This window comes from Pristiophorus japonicus, unplaced genomic scaffold (genome assembly GCF_044704955.1).
Source record: "Pristiophorus japonicus isolate sPriJap1 unplaced genomic scaffold, sPriJap1.hap1 HAP1_SCAFFOLD_29, whole genome shotgun sequence".
In the NCBI taxonomy this organism is placed as follows: domain Eukaryota; kingdom Metazoa; phylum Chordata; class Chondrichthyes; family Pristiophoridae; genus Pristiophorus; species Pristiophorus japonicus.
Window position 1 is genome coordinate 9,684,605 of NW_027252668.1, and position 21,130 is coordinate 9,705,734.

At 43.0% G+C, this 21,130-nt stretch overlaps 1 pseudogene; it reads right to left on the reverse strand.

Annotated features, from left to right (window-relative positions):
- Window positions 1–3,724: 3,724 nt before the first annotated feature.
- Window positions 3,725–9,987, reverse strand: LOC139248178 (probable G-protein coupled receptor 139; annotated as a pseudogene).
- Window positions 9,988–21,130: the final 11,143 nt, after the last annotated feature.

Sequence of the window (21,130 nt, forward strand, 5' to 3'; positions counted from 1 at the left end):
TACAGATTCCACATCATCCAAGCTAATGTCCTTCCTAACTATTGCCTTAATCTCCTCCTTAACCAGCAATGCTACCCCACCTCCTTTTCCTTTTATTCTATCCTTCTGTGTACAATTCTGGACATCGCACTTTCGGAAAGATGTGAAGACCATAGAAAGGGTGCAGTGAAGATTTTGCGAAAATGATTCCAGGAATGAGGGACTTCAGTTCGTTTGAGCGTCTGGAGAAGATGGCTTTGCTCGCCTTGGAGCAGCAAAGATTGCCAGCAGATTTGATAGAAATCTGCAAAAATGGCGGAATGGTCGAGTAGCAAAGAGCACAGTTTTAACGTTATTGGCAAAAGAACCAAAGTTTTATGCGGCGAGTGGTTAGGATCTGGAATGCACTATCAGAAAGGATGGTGGAGGCAGACTCAAAAGTGAGTTGGATAATCATAGAAAAACAGAAATTTACATCATGGAAGGAGGCAGTTTTGTCCCATTGTGTCCGCGCCACCGACAAAAAGCTATCGAGACTAATTCCCCTTTAAAGCTCATGGTGCGTAGCCCTGTAACTTACAACACTCCAAGAGCACATCCAATAACTTGTTTAATGTGATGAGTGATTCTGCCTCTATCAGCCGTTCAGGCAGTTAGTCCCAGACCCGCACCACCTTCTGGTTGGAGACATTTCCTTCCATATCTCCTCTAAACCTCTCCCCAGTTACATAAACCCTTCAGTATCTGAATGTGCACAGACACAAGTGTCATTCGCATATTGTAGTTCGTCGACAGAGGTTGGGATGGTCTTGGTTCTGGCCTGTATATGTCGAACGTTGAACAGGTTCCTACTGGTTCTGTATTTAATTTCCACTCATGTTGTGAGCTTGTTGTGTGTGAGGTGGAGCATTGCAGTGACAAAATCGAGAAGAGTGTTGGCGCGTTGACGCAGCACTGCTTGACCCCTGTCCGGACGTGGGTTCGATTTGTGATGAGTCCGTTGGTCAGAATCCCGGCTTCCATGCCTTTGTGGAGCAGGCAGAGGATGGTGACAAACTTTTGGGGGCATAATTTGATACACCTCAAAAACGACGCTCCTCAGCCTCCTCTGTACTAATGTATCCAAACTTCCGTCATGGCCAAAATAGTCCAATCCAAGCATCTCTCTTGTACATCTTCCTCTGTACCTGATCGAGTGCAATCTCATCTTTCCTGTAATATGGAGACAAGAACTTCACGCAATACTCTAGTTGTGGCCTAAATAGTGTTTTATACAGTTCAAACGTAACCTCGCTGCTCTTGTATTCTATGCCTTGGCTAACAAACGTAATATAACAAATGCCTTTTCACTGGCATACGAACTTCAGGAGCCTGTGGACAAGCACTCCAATGTCCCTTTGTTCCTCTACACATTTCAGTATCTTATCATTTAACGCATATTCACTTGCCTTGTTAGCCCTCCACAAATGCATTACCTCACAATTCTCCGCTTTGAATTCAATTGGCATCTGTTCTGCCCACCTGACCAATTCGTTAATATCTTCCAGCAGTACACAGCTTTCTTCTTTATTATCAACCGCACAGCCGATTATAGTATAATGTGCACACTTCTTATTAATACCCCCTACATTCAACTCTAAATCTTTTAACACAAAAAGCAAGCGACGTAGTACTGAGCACTGCGGAACACCGCTGGAAATAGCCTTTTAGTCCAAGAATACGCATCAACCTTTACCATTTGCTTCCTGGTACTGAGCATTTTTTGGATCCTACTTGCCATTTTGACCTCGATGGGCTTTTACTTTCGTGAAAAATCTTACTATGTCACACCTTATCAGAAGCCTTGCAAAACTCCATATACACTAGAGCAAACGCACTGCCCTCATGAAGAGTTCTTGTTACATCCTCAAAAAATTCAAAAATATCAGTCAGACTCGACCTACCCTTAACATAGAAAACATAGAATCATAGAAAATATGTGCAGGAGCAGGCCATTCAGCCCTTCTAGCCTGCACCGCCATTCAATGAATTCATGGCTGAACTGAAACTTCAGTACCCCCTTCCTGCTTTCTCGCCATACCCCTTGATCCCCCGAGTAGTAAGGACTTCATCTAACTCCCTTTTGAATATATTTAGTGAATTGGCCCCAACCGCTTTCTGTGGCAGAGAATTTCACAGGTTCACCACTCTCTGGGTGAAGAAGTCTCTCCTCATCTCGGTCCTAAATAGCTTTCCCCTTACCCTTAGACTGTGACCTATCGTTCTGGACTTCCCCAACATTGGGAACATTCTTCCTGCATCCAACCTGTCTAAACCCATCAGAATTGTAAACATTTCTATGAGGTCCCCTCTCATTCTTCTGAACTCCAGTTGATCCAGTCTTTCTTGATAGGTCAGTCCCACCATCCCAGGAATCAGTCTGATGAATCTCCGCTGCACTCCCTCAATAGCAAGAATGTCCTTCCTCAAGTTAGGAGACCACAATTGTACACAATACTCCAGGTGTGGCCTCACCAAGGCCCTGTACAACTGTAGCAACACCTCCCTGCCCCTGTACTCAAATCCCCTCGCTATGAAGGCCAACATGCCATTTGCTTTATTATTCGCCTGCTTTACCTGCATGCCAACCTTCAATGACTGATGTACCATGACACCCAGGTCTCGTTGCACCTTCCCTTTTCCTAATCTGTCACCATTCAGATAATAGTCTGTCTCTCTGTTTTTACCACCAAAGTGTATAACCTCACATTTATCCACATTATACTTCATCTGCCATGTATTTGCCCACTCACCTAACCTATCCAAGTCACTCTGCAGCCTCATAGCATCCTCCTCGCAGCTCACACTGCCACCCAACTTAGTGTCATCCGCAATTTTGGAGATAATACATTTAATCCCCTCATCTAAATCATTAATGTACAATGTAAACAGCTGGGGCCCCAGCACAGAACCTTGCGGTACCCCACTAGTCACTGCCTGCCATTCTGAAAAGTACACATTTACTCCTACTCTTTGCTTCCTGTCTAGTTAACAAATCCATGTTGACTGTCGTTGATTAACCCGGACCTTTCTAAATGAAAGAAAGACAGTGCAGGGCTACAGAGAAAGGGCGAGGTGGTGTGGGACAGGCTGTGAGTAGGCACGGGCTCGATGGGCCGAATGGGCCTCGTCCATGCTGTAATAATTTTACAACTCTGATTCTGTGATTTTCGAAAGTGTTATAATAATTCATTAATGGACATGATGAATAGATGTGGCTATAACGGATTGCAAAGGGCTAGAAAAGCTTTATTGGAGATGCTGCCAGTGTTCGTGCAGACAGGAGTTGCACTGAATCAGGAAGCATGTAACGGCCGTCCATGTTTGTGCAGGGTAGAGGTGCCTTTCCAGAGGGACCTGAGGGAGAGTCGTACCCTGCATCGGAAGCCCAATCTAGCGAGTGTGTGAGTGTGTGAGCGGATCACTGGCCCATCACCGAGAGCCGAGGGAAGACAAGCAGTGAGTGACTGTGTTAATATTCGCCCAGATCACTGAACCATCACGCGGAGCACATTGTAGACAGTGTGTGAGTGAGCATATTAATGTTGACCCCGATCATGGGGCCTTCACAGAGGGGTGCTCAGTGTTCACAGTGTGTGAGTGAACGTGTTAATATTCAGCTAGATCACAGGTTCCACGCCGTGAGAGCGACTCGATCACAATATCAGGACGCAGGGAGTCGGAGAGTGCAAAGTCTCCACTGCTTCTATCGTTTAATGAATTTGACAACCAAAGTAAAGGGATATTTCCCCACATTCTTCAACTGCTCTCTGAACTTATTCTGTGTCACGCAATAAATAACCGTGTTTGTGCAGCAGCTCAGCAGCTGCAACATGAATCCAAATTTCCTCACATAATATGGTAGATATATCTTCCAAGCATCGAACCAGCGCAATGTGCCTCACAGAGAATGCATCATATATATCGATTATAACAGGATGAAATTCCCCGAGATAAGAAGCATTAAAATGATTGATTTCCTGCGGTTCTCCATTTCTGGGTCTCTGGGAGTCTCCACATTACTGGGACACCGGAGCCTCCTGCGGGCTCTGCTGGACACTAAAATGTGTCTGACGGTGAGAGCATTGAGCAGCACTATGACCACAAATGGGACACACGGGGTGAGGATGTAATGCAGCAACTCGATTGTTCCCCAGACCGTTGAAGTCATTAATCTGTTTTGTATACTACAAAACCAGGACTTATTGAATAGCTGATATGCATCTGACAGCATAAAATACCAGAAAATGTCAATTAAGCAGCTCATCACAGTCACTGTTCCCAGAACCACAGCCACCGTTTTCCTGCTGCAATATTTAGTCTTCAGCTTCTGGCAACAAATCGCCACAAATCGGTCAAAGGTGAACGTGACAGTGAACCAGACAGAACAGTTTGTGGCTGCATAAACCAGGACAGTGTGGATATTACACACGGGGAGGGACAACAGCAAATAGAAATATCGCCGATAAACAATCGGAATGTGCCTCAATATCAGGTCGAGAATAATGACCAGTAGATCCGCCGCTGCCATGGACACCAGGTAGCGAGTGACACATTGAGAGAGACCGCACTTTCCCCGAGACAGGATCACAATCGTTACTACGTTCACTGTAAGGAAGGGAAATAAACAGAGAAAGTATACATCAGGCTGCGAGCAAGAGCAACAGTTTAATGGAATTTGGGGTGAAAAGTGCAAATCATTATCGAAATTTACATTTTTTGGCAATAAAATTAAGGAAACCACAAAGACGTTCTATAACTATATTGAGAACAAAAGGATAACTAAACAAAGGGTAGTGCGTAATACAGACCATGAGTGGAAACTATGTGTGGAGGCGGAACATTTTGGTATGGTTCTTTATCAATTCGTTGCGTCTATTTTCAGAAAGGAACATGAAAATGCAGGTACTGCTATCAACGAGGAGTGTGAAATTCTGGATGAAGTAAACATAATGAGAGAGGAGGTATTAAGGGGTTTAGCAGCTTTGATAGTGGATAATTCCCCAGGCCCGGATGAATTGCATCCCAGTCTGTTGAGCGAAGTAAAAGAGGAAATACCAGAGGCCTTGACGATTTCTTTCCAGTCATCTTTGGATTTGTGCATGGTGCCGGATTACTGGAGGACTGCTAATGTGCTACCGTTGTTTAAGAAGGGAAAAAGAGATAAGCCAAATAATTACAGGGCTGTCAGCCTAATCTCAGTAATGGGAAAATTATTGGATACATCTAATTTGGAAAGGCAAGGATTAATTAGGGTCAGTCAGCACGGATTTGTTAAAGGTAGGTCATGCTTGACTAACTTGATTGAATTTTTAAGGAGGTAACCTAGAGGTTCGATGATTGTAGTGCATACGATGTAGTGTACAGGACTTTAGCAAAGCTATTGATAACGACCCACATTTTAGACTGGTCATGAATGTTAAAGTCCATGGGTTTCAGGTATCCAGGTCAAAGTGACTACTTGAATCAACATTTGGATTAGAGATAGGAAGCAAAATGTAATGGTTGATGGATCTTTTTTTGACATGAAGGATGTTTCCACTGGTGTCCATAGGGCTCAGTACTGGATATCTTGCTTTAGTGGTAGATATCAATGATCTACATTTGAATATAGTGAGCATGATTAATAAGTTTGCAAATGATACTAAAATTGTCTGTGTGGTTTTGAATGAAGAGGAAAGTCATGGACTGCAAGATAATATCAATATACTGGTCTGGTGGGCAGTGCAGTGGCAAATGGAATTTCTTTCGAAGAAGTTTAAGCTATTGCATTTTGGGAGGACTTAATAGTGTTGATGAGCAGAGGGACCTTAGAGTGTTTGTACACAGATCCCTGAAAATATCAGGCAATATGGAAAAGCTGGTGGAGAAAGCATATAGAATTCTTGCTTTATTGGGCGAGGCATCGAATACAAGAGCAGGGAGGTTAAGCTTGCATTGTATGATACTCTGGTTAGGCCACAGTTGGAATACTGCTTGCAGTTCTGGGTGCCGTGTTATAGGAAGGACGTGATTGCAATAGAGAGGGCGCAGATGCTGCCTTGAATTGAGAATCGTAGCTGTGAGGAAAGATTGGATAGCCTGGGTCTGTTCTCATTGGAACAGAGGAGGTTGCGAGGAGACCTCACTGCAGTCTGCAACATTTTGAGGGTTCTGGATGAAGTGGATACCAACGACCTATTTCCATTTGTGGAGGGGTCAATTATGAACAGTTTAAGGTGGTTGTTCGAAGGTTCAGGGGGGATTTGAAGGGGGGTTTCTTCACGCAGAGGTTTCTGCGTTACTGGACTGAACTGCCTGGAAAAGGTGATGGATGTGTGGTTGGAATTTAAAGTGGTCTAACCTGCAGGATAAGGACCTAGTGCTCTTAAGTGGGAATAGAATGCATAACCTGTTGTTGGCTGACGCAGATACGATGGTAAGTACTGCAGCGAATCGAATATGGCCATGGTGAACTCCTGGACTAGTTTCGATCGCCTGCATGGTTCGGAGACAAATGTTACCAGATTGTTTTTCCTCAGTTCGCCAAGGTTTTTATTTGTTTTTTGCGCCTCCCAAGATGGTTCGGGCTGGGTTGGAGTGTAGGATATTTTGATGCAATGGGTGTCGCAGTTGTATCCGGCAGACTGGTTGGACTGGCTGCTCTTTATCTTTCCGCCATTGTTTATTGTTCAAATGTTTATATGTAACCTTCAGGGCTGCTGACCGAGAGCCGTGTGGCTCTTTTTCGGCTGGCGTGGAAATGATGGAACGAAATGGCCTAATTCTGCGCTTTGATTTTCTATGTTTCTATGTTTCTATAACATTCGATGAAATGATCTAATTATTTTAGCCGGGGGGCTTAATGCAGTGTTTACTTGAAGAATTATCAATAATTCATCGTGGAATCAATAAATGAAATGGAAATAAATGCAACTGGAAAGTAACAGATGTTTGATCAATGGCAGGTCAAATGATAGAACTAGATTTATCGCTGCAGACAAAAGCGCCGCACCAGGTAGCAGGACAAAAACGACCAGAACCTCTCATAAACCTTCGTGACCCGGCGTCAGTCAGCATTTGCAGCAGTGTAATTCACTTCTATGCCCCTGGATTAGGGAGTTGGAAATCGCGTTGGTTAGAATATCCAGTATATTTAGCAGAGAAATGAATGCAACAACAAACTGCAAAACCATTTTCCTCAGCATGAAATGATTACTGGCAATTGTATTTAAAATGTACGGATATAATATGACAATGCTAAGATAGTGATTATGTATGCACTGTAGTTACAATTATAAAAGGTCTGAGAGAAGTGTGTTAAAGATTTAGTTTTATGCATTTTTGTTGAAATACTCCAATTGTCGCTTATTGAAAGGAAGATATTCCAAATAAAATTGCAAAAAATAAGCACCGAAATAAAATCAATAGTTAACTTTGACCAGGTAATGCCCGACAAAATGCATGTATTAGTATCGAGACGAGGCGAGTTATCCCTCAGGCAAAGAGTCAGCGAACGATTTAGTAAAGTATATTAACAAAAATGGAAGAGATTTGTCCATGCACTTTCTTACTTGCTGGATTTCACTTGTGAACAGAAAATTAGACAAGAAAATATGAATAGACTTTCATATTCTCAATACAGTTAAATTAGCTGTGATTATTTTTCCTTAAATATAGCAGGAGGCGATAGAGAACTGTGCCAGACAGACATGGCATCCACGTGTAAATTCATGACAAAGATTTGGAATAAGGCAAGAAAGATCTGTCTGAATGAACATTTTGTGAGACTGTAAATTATCCTTGTCATCCTATTCGGACCATCAGAAGCAGTGCCACGAATGCAGAACTGCACAGGTTTGCAAAGGAAACACTGACTGGAACTGAAAGATTACTGGACTTTTCAAACATTAATGATGATCTGCCAGGATTTGTTCCAGTGACTTTATTTCAGTAACCATACCGAGCATTAGGTACCATGGTGTGTGTCCGTAAACACACCGAGCATTAGGTGCGATGTGTCAGTAACCATACCGAGCATTAGGTGACTGTCGATGGGCCAGTAACCATACCGTACATTCGGTGACTGTGTGTCAGCAACTATCACGAGCATTAGGTGAGAATGTGTCTGCAACCATACCGAACTTTAGGTGACTGAGTGTCATTAAACATACGGAACATTAATTAACTGTGTGTGTTAGTAACCATACTGGATATTAGGTGACTATATGTCATTAACCATACCGAGCATTAGGTGACAGTGGGTGTTAGTAACCATACCGAGCATTAGCTTACTGTTTGTCATTAACTATACCGAATATAGGTGACATTGTGTGTCAATAAACATGCTGGACATTAGGTGACAATGTGTGTCATTAACTATACCGAACAATAGGTGACGGTGTGTGTCAATAACCATAGTGGACATTAGGTGACAGTGCGTGTCAGTAACAATACCGGACATTAGATGACTGTGTGTGTCAGTAACCATAATGAGCATTAGGTGAAAACAGCAGCAAAATATTGTGGATGTTGGAAATGTGAAATGGATAAAACAAATGATGGAAATTCCCAGCAGGTCAGGCAGCACCCATGGAGAGAGTAACACAGTTACGTTTCAGGTCGATGATCTTTATCCATCGGGTCTAAGGTCTAGTAAACCAAGGCAACATTCATTTCACTGTTACAAACGTTCAGGAGAGAGAGAGAAGACTGAAATTCGTTTAAGAAAATTTCTCGACCAATTTCTTTTCCTGAGTTGAAGATAGAAAATTAGAAGCTTGGTAAAACGTTTCACATTCAAAATTAATAGCCAACGGCAGTGTGGATAGGATAGCGAAGGACTAGGAGAGAAACACATTTAAGCAATATTTACAGAATTAATCGCTGGATAGAGATTACCAGGGAGTTCCACAGCTGTGTGAAATGGGACTAACTGGAAGGCTTAGGCCATGGTGGGATTTGATGATAGAATCATTGAAATTTACAGCGAAGATGGATGTCATTCGGCCCACTGTGTCCAGGCTGGCTGACAAAGAGGTACCCAATCTAATCAAACTTTCCAGTGCTTGGTCCATTGGCTTGTAGGTTACATCACTTAAATTGCACATCCAAGAACTTTTTAAATGTGGTGAGATTCTCTGCCTCTACCAAACTTTCAGGCAGTGAGTTCCAGACCCCTATCACACTCTGCGCGAATAAACATTTCTCCTCAAATTCCCTCAAAAACTCATAAGACTGAAGTTAAATCTTAAATATGGAAATATTAAAACTGAGAGATTGTTGGATCAGGAGCAAATGTTGATCAGTGATCATGGCAGTGATTGTGGAAAGGTACTTGGTGCGAGTTATGATGTGGACAGCAGAGTTTTGTATGACATCTCGAATAGATGAGTCGAGATGTAACAAAGAAATGGATGAGTGTGATTGCAGCACCAAGCCTGATATGGTGCAGGGAGCAGACGAAATTATGGAGGAGCTAGTTGGCAGGATTGCTAATTCAGAGGATGAGAGGTCAGAACTCTGCACCGAGCCAAAGAAAAGGCACAGGTTGCGAGCTGCCAAATTCAGCGTCAGAATTGGTCACTGAGCGGGAATACATCGATAGATAGAAAACTTAGTTTGTGATAAGTACCAGCGACTTAACTGGCAAGCACAGTCATAAGCGAAACGTGATTTACAGATCTAATTGCTGTATTTAGAAACTTACCACGGACAGCAAATTTAACCGAGATGAAAGAGTAAGTTACAAGAAGAGATATACAGTTAGCCATGATTTGCTGAGTTAAAAGCTGGATAGAGAGACTTACCCGGAACACCAACAACAGCAAGCAGTGGATAGTAAATGTATTTAAAAGCGTGAAGTGCCAATTATATTCGTGTGTGTAATGGAATTCTATTATAATGTTCATAAAGCATGTCAAACTCCCAGATTAAACTCCTGTCCATTGCTGTAACATTCCAATTTAATGTTGTCAGATTCCAATCCATTGTTGTAATATTCCAATTTAGCAGAATGCAGATTCTGACTGCCTCTCTGTGGAGAAGTCTTCTGATCCCTGTTAGTGCCATCGGTGAAACTCTAACATACTCTGTGATTATACTTTGAAAGGAATTCCTTATTAATAGAAGAGGGAAACCAATCACAGATACATTAGGATCCATGGAGAATACCATTAATTGCAGTCACTGAACCAACAGCTTCAGTTAACTCGTGCAGACTGACATTAATTACAGTCACTCTACAAACAGCTTCACTTAACTCATTTCAATCCAACACTTATTGCACCACATTAATGTAGCACATTTCCCCGGTTCACCATAATGGTTATGTTCCTGTACTAGTAACCCAGAGCCCCGGAATAATGTTCTGGAGCCATGAGTTCAAATATCACCATGGCAGCAAATTCAATTAAATAAAACTGAAATGAAAAGATAGTAAAAATAGGGGGAGGGGGCCACGCGGTACTGATTAAAGGAACTATTGCAGCTGTGAGGAGCGATGATATGTCAGAGGGACCATCAAATGAGGCCATATGACTCTAATTGAAACATGGAGAAGAGCGATCACACTGTTGAGCGTGTATTATAGGCCCCCAAACAGTGGGAGTGGGATAGAGGAGCAAGTAATATAGGCAAATTGTTGTGAAGTGCAAAAACCATAGGGTAATAATAGTAGGGTATTTTACTATCCAAATATTGGTTTGGACAAATAAAGTGTGAAAGGTATCGAGGTTGTGGAATTCTTAAAATGCATTCAAGAGAACTTTTTTAGCCAGTATGTAACAAGCACATCAGGAGAGGGGGCGGTTTTGGATTTTGTTTTGGGAAATGGATCTGGGCCGGTTGAAGGGGTATTAGTGGGAGAGCGCTTGTGTGCCAGTGACCATAACTCAGACAGATTTAAGTTTGTTAAGGATAAGGTCAAGGATAGGCCTGCAATAAATGTTCCAAATTGGGGAAAATATATTTTTGCTAAGTTAAGGGTGATTTGGCCACAGAGGACTGGAAACTGATATTTCTGGGTAAATCAATGTCGGAACAGTGGGAGGCATTGAAGGAGGAGATCCGGAAGGCTCAGGCCAATCATGTGCCCTTAATGAAAAAGGGTGGGACTAAAATGCCCAACTGGAAGAAATTCCATCTGCCACTGCTCTGCCCAACTTACCAGTAGATTCATATCCTACTGCAGTCCATGATTTCCTCTTCATTATCAACAACACAGCGAATTTTAGAATCGTCTGCAAACGTCTCAATCATACTCCGTTTAATCAAATATAAATCGTTGGTATATACCACAAAAAGCAAGGGACCTAGTACTGAGTGCGACCCCACTGGAAACATCCTCCCACTCACAAAAACATCCATCAAACATTATCCTTTGCTTCCTACCTCCAAGCCAATTCTGGATTCAACTTGTCACTTTACCCTGGATCCCATGGGCTATAAACTTCATCGCCAGTTTACCATGTGTGTCCTTATCAAAAGCTTAGCTAAAGTCCATATACACTACATCGAATGCACTACCCTCACCGACCCTCTTGGTTACTTGCTCAAAAAATTAAATTAGGTTGGTCAAAAATGATCTGCCCAGAACAATCCTTGCTGACTGTCCATTATTAATCCTTGCCTATCCAAATGTAGACTTATCCTGTTTTTTACGATCTTTTCCAATACTTTTCGCACCACTGAGTTTATGCTGACAGGCCTGTAGTTGCTCTGCATATCCCTTTTCTCCTTCTTAAACAATGGTACTATGTTAGCAGTCCTCCAATCCTCCGGCACCATGCCCATATCCAAAGAGGACTAGAACTTGATGATCAAGACCTCTGCTATTGCATATTCTACTTGACTCAACAGCCTGTGAAGCATTTCATCCGGGCCTTGGGAATTATCTACTTTCAAAGCTACTAAACTCCTTAACACTTCCTCTCTCACCATACTTATTTCATCCAGAATATCACACTCCTCCTCGATAGCAGTATCTGCATTATCTCTTTACTTTGTGAAAACAGATGCAAAGTATTATTTAAGAATCCTGCAAACATCTTCCGCCTCCACACAAAATGACCCTCATGATTTCTAATGGACCGTACGCTTTCCATAGTTACCCTCTTACTCTATATCGTTATGGAACATCTTAGGGTTTTCCTTAATTTTAATGGCCAAGAATGTATCATGCTCACTCTTAGCTGTCCTCATATCGTTTTTAATTTCGCCTCTTCGCTTTCTATATTTATCTAAACATTCTAAAGTATTAAGCCGTTGATGTGTGACATAAGAGTCCATTTTTTGCTTAATCCTCATCTGTAATTTCCTAGACATCCAGGGCGCTCTAGAATTATTTTCCCAGCCTTTTTATTTAAGGGCACACGTTTGGCTCCTACCTTCCTGATCTCCTTCTAGAATGCCTCACACTGTTCCGAATCCGATTTACCCATAATTAGCTGTTTCCTGTCCACACTGGCATTTCCCTCCCACTCTCTGGATGTCTATAATACACTCCCAGCTGTGTGATCGCCGATTTATTTTTTCCAATTCGACCCATCTGGCCTCAGTTGATGATCCGTCTAACATATCATCCCTCCTCACCGCAGTAAGTGCTTATTTAATCAGTACAGCAACACCGACCCCCGTTTTGCCCCCCTCTCTCTCTTGCCTAAAAATCGGTCAGCCAGAGATATTGATCTGCCAAACCTGCCCCTCTTTCAGCCAAGTTTATGTAATGGCTATAAGGTCACACTCCCGAGAGTCTACACGTGCTCTTAGCTCATCCGCCTTATTGGCTATACTCCTTGCAGTAAATATGTACCATTCAGCACAGGAAGACATACTTGCTTGTTACGTACTAAGCCATGTTTCCTCTATCTTAAAGATTCGCTTTCGAGATTCTTGCTATCCATCTTCTGCTTTATTTACATCTCTTTTGTATTCGTTCTCAGGTTCCTATCTCCCCGCTAAGCTAGTTCAAACTCACCCCAACTGCACTAGCAAAACTCCCCGCGAGGATATTGCATCTGGCGCTGTTGAGGGGCAACATGTCTGAGTTATACAGGTCCTATCTCCCCCACAAGCGGTCCCAATGCCTCAAGAATTTAAAGCCCTCCCTTCCACACCAATTTTCCATCCACGTGCTCATCGTCTCTCTCCGTCTATTCTTATACTCTTTGGCAGGTGCACCGGTATTAACCCAGAGATTACTACTTTTGATATCCTACCCTTTAATTATTTTCCTAGCTCCATAAATTTTCCCTGTGAGACCTCATCACTCACCGTATATGGACCATGACCTCTAGCTGCTTACCCCCCCACGCCCGACTCCCTCCCCCCCAGGGTGACCTGCATCTGATCTGTGACATCGTTGACCCTGGAACTAGGGAGGAACATAAACATTCGGGCATCATGTCTACATCCGCCGAATCGCCTGTCTGTTCCTCTAATTGTAGAATTCCCGATCACTAGGGATCTTTTGTTCTTTGGCCCTCCCCGCTGTGATGCTGGGCCAGCCGTGGTGCCTTAGAATTGGCTCTGGCAACAAACCCCAGAGGCACCATCGTCCTTACCGATACTCAGAATTGAATATTGGTTTGAAAACGAGATGGACGCATGGGAGGCCTCCTGCGCTACCGGCCTGGAACACTTAGTACGTCTGGTAGTCACCCACGTCCCCTCCACCTGCACGCCTTTGAGCTGCGGGATACTGACGTCCTGAAACGTGCTATCCACGTAGTTCTCAGCCTTGTGGATGAACCTTATTGACTGTACCCGCTGCTGCAGCTCCAAAACACGGAGGTCGAGCAATTGAAGTTGGAGACACCTCCTGCACACATGGATGTCCAATATATTACCAACTATCCCATGAACCATTATTTTGTTTCATAACATCTTGTGGCACCTTATCGAAATATTTCTGAAAATCCAAATCCACTGGTTCCACTCTTATCAATTCTGATAGTTACAACCTCAAAATACTCCAACAGATTTGACAAATCTGAATTTCCTTTCATAAATCCGTGTTGATTCTACCCAATCCTATTATTATTTTCTCAGTGCCCTTTTACCATTTCTTAATAATAGAATCAACCATTTTCACTATGACTGATGTCAAGCTAACTGGCCTGTAATTACCCGTTTTCTCTCTCCCTCATTTCCTAAACAGCAAGATTACATTTGCTATCTTGTAATCTGCAGGAACCCTTTTACAATATATTGAAGTTTGCAAGATGGAAACCAATGCAAGCAGTATCTCCATAGCCACCTCTATCAAAACCATTTCATGTAGGCCATCAGGTTCCGAGAATATCTCGGCTTTCAGTCCCGTTAATATTTCCAGTACTATTTTTTAACTAATTATTATTTATTTTAGTTGCTCATTCTTGCTAGACCCTTGGTTCTCCACTATTACTGGGAGTTTTTTTTTTGCGACTTTCGTGAAGGCAGACATATACATCTTGTTTAAATTCTGTACCATTTCTTTATACCACATTGTAATTATTCCTTTCTCAGCCTGTATGGGAACCATATTTACTTTCTCTAATCTTTCACTTTTTACATACCTACAGAATCTTTTACAGAATTTTTTCATGGTCATGAATTGTGACGTCTGTGAAGTTTATGATAACGGTGGTGCTTAGGTCGTGCATATGATGCCTTTACCGCTGGAGTCACCGTGTGACCCTAGCACGCCCTTCTCCTCTATTAACCTCATTTATGTTTTGTAGATCAGCCAGTAGCGCGGCCCCATGCAACACCACCGAGCACAAAAGCTGCGGATGTGGTGCCGGAGTCGGCGGAAGATCATTCATCTGGTGCTGAGAGCCCCGATTCTCGCCCCGGCAGCTGCTGGGTGCCGTCTCCAAGGATGAGAATGCAGACTTCGAGGAGCCCGCATTGCTAAGCTCTACGATATCAAGTGCTCCAGCGGCCATTCCCCCATCCACCGAGGTACTGGGCACAGTCACCTTGCTGTAGGGCAGCCGAGGTGTCTCCAGGATGTCACCGACAATGCGGTGATTGGTTCGATGCAGCACATCTGCTCCACGAGGAGCCGATCTGAGCGGTGACATGGAACATTTGTACAGCAAGAGTTTTGACATAGGTCAGCAGATCCTACACACAATGGGGGTATATCCCTACAATTGGCCAGCATGACTGCCAGCATGTGCTATTACGTGCCATGGATGGTGGAGTCCCTGAAGGTGATAGCCACGAACACTGGTGGCAAACGCCTCCCTGTGGTCTCGAGGCGTGACACTGGACCCCCAAGGTGCCGCAAGACGATAGCCAACGTCACATGAGAGCCACCAGGAAGATCTTGCTTCTGGCTTGGTACACGTTCCCACCTTGGGACGGTCCTCTCCAAAATCCATCCAAACAGCGGTCCTGCCATCCGCCCCCACAATGAAACAGCGCCTGAGGAGCTCCCCGGCCAGGAGGCTTGGAGTCAGCAGGGAAAGTGGAAGAGCTAATGGTGGGTAAGTGAAGCGATGAGGTGGGGGGGCATATGAATGTGATGTGCATGGTCGCAGGTGTGGTCTTAATCAGAGTATTTAAGGTTATTGCTGCTATTTTGTTGGGAGGTTTGGTGGGGCGGGGCGGGGGGGGAACATCTATTGTTTTACATTTGTGTTGTATACTTACGAAGCGTTGGAAATTTTTAACATTAAATGCATGTTATAAATTCTATTAATTTGTTGTTGGTAGGGGTGCGGAAGCGGCTGTGTGTTTTTTTACAGTTATAATTATGGTTTCTTAAAAATGTTTCCATTAAATGTTTTGAGGGGAGAAGGGTGAGACAGAGGTCGTGGTCCACATCGGTACCAAGGATAGAGGTGGGAAGAGGGATTCGGTCCTGCAGGCTGATTTTAGGGAGCTAGGGCATAGATTAAAAAGCAGCATCTCTAAGGTAATAATCTCCGGATTACTCCCAGTGCCACTAGCTAGTGAATAAAGAAACAGGAGGACAGAGCAGTTGAACTCGTGGCTGAATAGGTGGTGCAGGCGCGAGTGATTAAGTTTCCGAAGGCTAGCTTGACAGGAGGACGGGAACCTGAAAATGATTCAGTAGGGAGGGGAGATGAGCTCGAACTAGAAAGCAAAAATAAAGACAGTGAGATTGAAGGAGAGAGGAAAAAAGTGTAAAAAAACAAATTGAAAGGCACTTTGTCTAAATGCACTTTGCATATGCAAAAATATTGAGTTGACGGCACAAATTGAGACAAATGGTTATGATCTGATCGCTGTTTCAGAGACGTGGGTGCAAGGTGAACATGACTGGGAATGAAATATTCTGGGGTATTTGAAAATTCGGAAGGACAGCCAAAAAGGAACAGGAAGTGGGGTAGCTCTATTGATAAAGGATGGAATCGCTGCTATAGTGAGAAATGATATTGGCTCATAAGGAATCGTAAGGGGGCGCAGACAATAGCTCCCCTAACAGTAGGAATTCTGTTGGTCAGAACATAAACCAGGAAATAGTAGGGGCTTGCGAAAAGGGAACAGCAATAATCATGGGTAACTTTAACCTCCATATTGATTGAACACATCAAATTGGTCAGGGTAGCCTCGAGGAAGAGTTCATAGGCCGCATAAGGTACTGGTTCCTTGAGCAGAATGTACTGGAACTAACCAGGTTATGTGTAATCAGAAAGTATTAATAAACTATCTCGTATTAAAGGATCCCACTTGGGATGAGTGATCATAGCATGATTGAACTTCAAATTCAGATGGAGGGTGAGAAAGTTGGCTCTCGAATCAGCATACTAGACTTAACTAAAGGAGACGATGAAGATATGAGGGCAGTGTTGGCTAAAGTGGACTGGGACAATAGATTAAAGTGCAGCATGGTTGATGAACAGAGGTATACATCTAGGGAGATATTTCACAACTATCAAAAAATATATTTTCCAGTGTGGAGCAAAGGGTGTAAGAACCAAAGGACAGCACCCAATAAAAACCAAGGGTATACAACGTGGCGAAAACGTGAAGTAGAACAGAAGATTGGGAAGCTTTTAAATCCAGCAAAGGATGATTAAACAATGATTAAGAAAGGGAAGATAGACAATTATAGTAAACTAGCACGAAATATAAAAACAGATAGCAAGAGTTTCTATAGGTATACAAAAAGGAAACAAGTGTCTCGAGTAAATGTTGGTCCCTTAGAGGACGAGACCGGGGAATTAGTAATGGGGAACATGGAGATGGCAGAATCTCGGAATAAATATTTTGTATCAGTCTTTCCGGTAGAGGACACTAACAATATTCCAACAGTGGATAGTCAAGGCGCTCTGGGGGGCGGAGGGCGGCGCGGCGGAACTTAACATAACCACAATCAATAAGGAGGTGGTATTCAGTAAGATAATGGGATTAAAGATAGATAAATCCCATGGACTTCACCACTTGCATCCTCCGGTCTTAAGCAAAGTAGCGGCAGTGATTCTCGATACATTGGCTGTAATTTACCAACATTTCCTGGATTCTGGGGACGTCCCGGCAGATTGGAAAACTGCAAATCCAATGCCTATATTCAAAAAATGAGGCAGACAACCAGTTAGCATAATATCTGGGATTGGGAACATGTTGGAATCCATTATTAAAGGAGCAGTCGCTGGACATTTGGTAAAGCAAAATTCGGTCAGGCATAATCTGCATGGATTTATGAAGTGGATGTCATGTTCGACAAATGTGCTGGGATTCCTTCAGGATGTAACAAACAGTGTGGATAAGGGGAACCAGTGGATACAGTGTAATTGGACATCCAGTAGGCATGTGACAAGGTTGCACATCCAAGTTTACTACAAGTTCAGTGGTTGGGGGTAATATATTAGCATGGATAGAGTATTGTATAACTAACAGAAAACAGAGAGTCGGGATAAATGGATTATTTTCGGGTTCTCAATCAGTAACTAGTAAGGTGCCGCAGGGATCAATGCTGGGACCTCAACTATTTACAATCTAGAGGAATGACGTGGATGAAGGGACTGAGTGTAACGTAGCCAAGTTTGCTGATGAAGCAAAAAAAGGAGGAGAAGCAATCTGTGAGGAGGGCACAAAAATCTGCAAAAGGATATAGACAGGCTACGTGATTCGGAAAAATTTGGCAGATGGAATATAATGTTGTAAAATATGAAGTCATGCACTTCAGCATAAAAAAATCAAAGAGAAGTTATTCATGAAATGGGGAAATATTGCTAAGTGCTGCAGTACAGCGAGACCTGGGGGTGCTTGAAACTCAAAAGATAGTATGCAGGTACAGCGATTGTTTAGCAAGGCCAATGGAATCTTGGACTTTATTGCAAAGGGGATGGAGTATAAAAGTCTTACTACCGATATACAGGGTATTTTGAGACCACACCTGGAATAATGCGCTTAGTTATGGTTTCCTATATTGGCGAAATGATGTACTTGCTTTGGAGGCAGTGCAGAGAAGGTTCACTAGGATGACTTCGGAGATGAGGGGGTTGAGTTAGGAGGAAAGGTTCAATAGGTTGGGACTCGACTCATTGGAATTCAGATGAATTTGAGGTGCTCTCATCGAAACGTATAAGGTTATGAGGGAGCGCGACAAGGTTGATGCAGGCAGGATGTTTCCACTGACAGGCGAGACTAGAACTAGAGGGCATATTCTTAGAATTAGGGGCCGCCCATTTAAAACAGAGTCGAGGAGAAATTTATTCTCTCAAAGGCTTGTAATTCTGTGGAATTTTCTGCATCAGTGAGCGGTCGAAGCTGGAACATTGAATACATTTAATACAGAACTAGAGAGTTACTGAAACGATAAGGGAATAAACGGGTATGTGGAACGGGCAGTGAAGTGGACCTCAATCCATGATCAGAAAACCCATGACCGTATTAAATGGTGGAGCAGGCTCGAGGGGCTGTGTTGGTTATTCGTGCTCCTATTTCTTATGTTCTTTTGTTCGCATAACATTGTTGTGCATTTTCTCAGATAGATGCACCATTACACAATTGCGATTCTCCAACATGAAAGGGGATAATTAAACTTAACTTGCATCAACTCAAACTTTAACTGTCACCAAGATAATGCGCAGCATTCATGTATGAGCTGCAGAGACAGCAATGTTCAGCTTTGTAAAAACGACCGACGTGTTTCAAGCTAGGTAGCCACCACGGGCCCTTTCCTGCGGTCCATAGGTGGAGGGGGCATGGTTTCATCGTCAGCCTGGTTGTATGCCCTGAGCTCAGCATCTACCTCCTCGTACTCATCTTGCTCTCTCTCCTGATGTGGACCAGCAGTCGGTTCGGGAAATTCTTGTCCCCACGTGATAGCCAGATGGTGCTGCATGCAGCATACCATTACGAATCAAGCGACCTGTTTAGGGTGGTATTTGTAGCGAGCCTCCTGAGTGGTCCAGACATCTAAAGCTTTGCTTACGCACTCCAATGGAATTCCTAATGATATTACGTGAGGCTCTTATTTTATCGCTTCTCGGCTTCTGTCTGGGTGTTACTCAGGGGTTCATCAGCCAGGTGGCAAGGCCATATTCTTTGTTAACCAAGGTTCCAGCATTCACCTTGTGGCTGACTGGTAAACATGTTAGATACAGCACTCTGATGCAGGATATGAGCATCATGGATGCAGCCCAGAAATGTTGCATTTACTGCCATTATAATTTGGCTGTTGTCTACAACGAGTTGTATATTCAGAGAGTGGAATCTTTTCGGTGCCAAAAAATCTGTGCATCCTAAAATGGTGGCCGCTTGACTCTGTGCGTACACTCAGATACGCACAGCACCTTGGGGAAGTTTGCAATTCTGGAGAATCCTAGAGCCCTCTCAGTCTGTCCCTCCCTGGTAAAAGGGAAGCTGGTAAAGTCCATCGTGCATGTGTAAAGGGCTTCAGCGACCTGTCGAAAGCAGCAAAGTGTGGCATGCTGAGCTATAGCTCAAATGTGCCCAGCTGAGGCCTGAAAGCAACCCAATAGGAGGCAAGTGCCGCAGTGACCTTTACATTTACGGACAGTGCTGTTCTGATGATGCTGGCAGGCTGCACATCTCAGCTGATGAGCTGGCATATCTCGCTGATAACCTCTTTGTGGAAGTGCAGTCTCCTAAGGCACGTGTTATCAGAAAATTTCAGCTATGACTGCTTCTCCCTGTAAGTGACTGTGGTATAAGGTCTTATCTTCCTCAACATTGATTGGGTACAAGATGCTGTTCAATACACCTTCTGCCATCTCTAGCCTGCAGCATCTGCGTGGTCATCAAGGCAGTTTGAGAAATTACAGGTCACATTCCAAAATTCTCAGTTTTACACCAGTTGTTCACAAGAAATAAATTTACTTGCTAAGACATTTCAATAACTTCAAATCGTCCACATTATGATACGATGTTTGTTCAGATGGTCAAACTCCTCAAAAGACTTCCAGAGTACATTAAAACTCCCGAGAAGTTGAAGCAGCCAATTATATGAACTGACCTCGAAGTTATAAAATGGCGTCCATACTGCTGGGTTTCATTCAAGTGAGAGCAACTTTTTCTCAGCGGTTTTTCCAGCGAGTGATATTTTCAGCGATATGTGGCCGAGATGTCAAAAATAATGCTAGGCGAAATAATGGGCGTTGATTTCGGCCATTCTGAACTTTGCGACAAAAAAAGTAGGTGGGCGGTCTTATTCATTCTCAGCATTAATTCGATGGCAAATGTAATGCTCGGCGATATAAAGGGTATTGGATTTTCCCAATCTGAAACTTGCGCCAAAAAAAGTGGGCGGGTGATATTATTTCTTGGCGTTAATTACATTGCGAAAATAATGCTCGGCGATAAGTGAGAGCTAAGTAGGCGTTAGGTTTCATTATGTGCTTAAATGTGCGATATCTGGGCGCTATACCTCATTTCAGCGTTAAAATGGATGTTAGGTGGCCTGTATCGATGCAAAAAAATGGGTAGTCTAACCCACTTGGGAAAGGTATCCCGTTTGTCTCTTCGTATAATCTAATTTATATATTATATATATATAAATATTCATATAACACAGAATGAATCTTATCATTAATAAACACTTTTATTCTTACAGTCTGTATTAATTATCCTACGCAACTAACAATTAAATGTAACAGTATAATATGCATGTTCGTTGTCATCCCCAATTTAACAATGATGTATATCAGTTTTA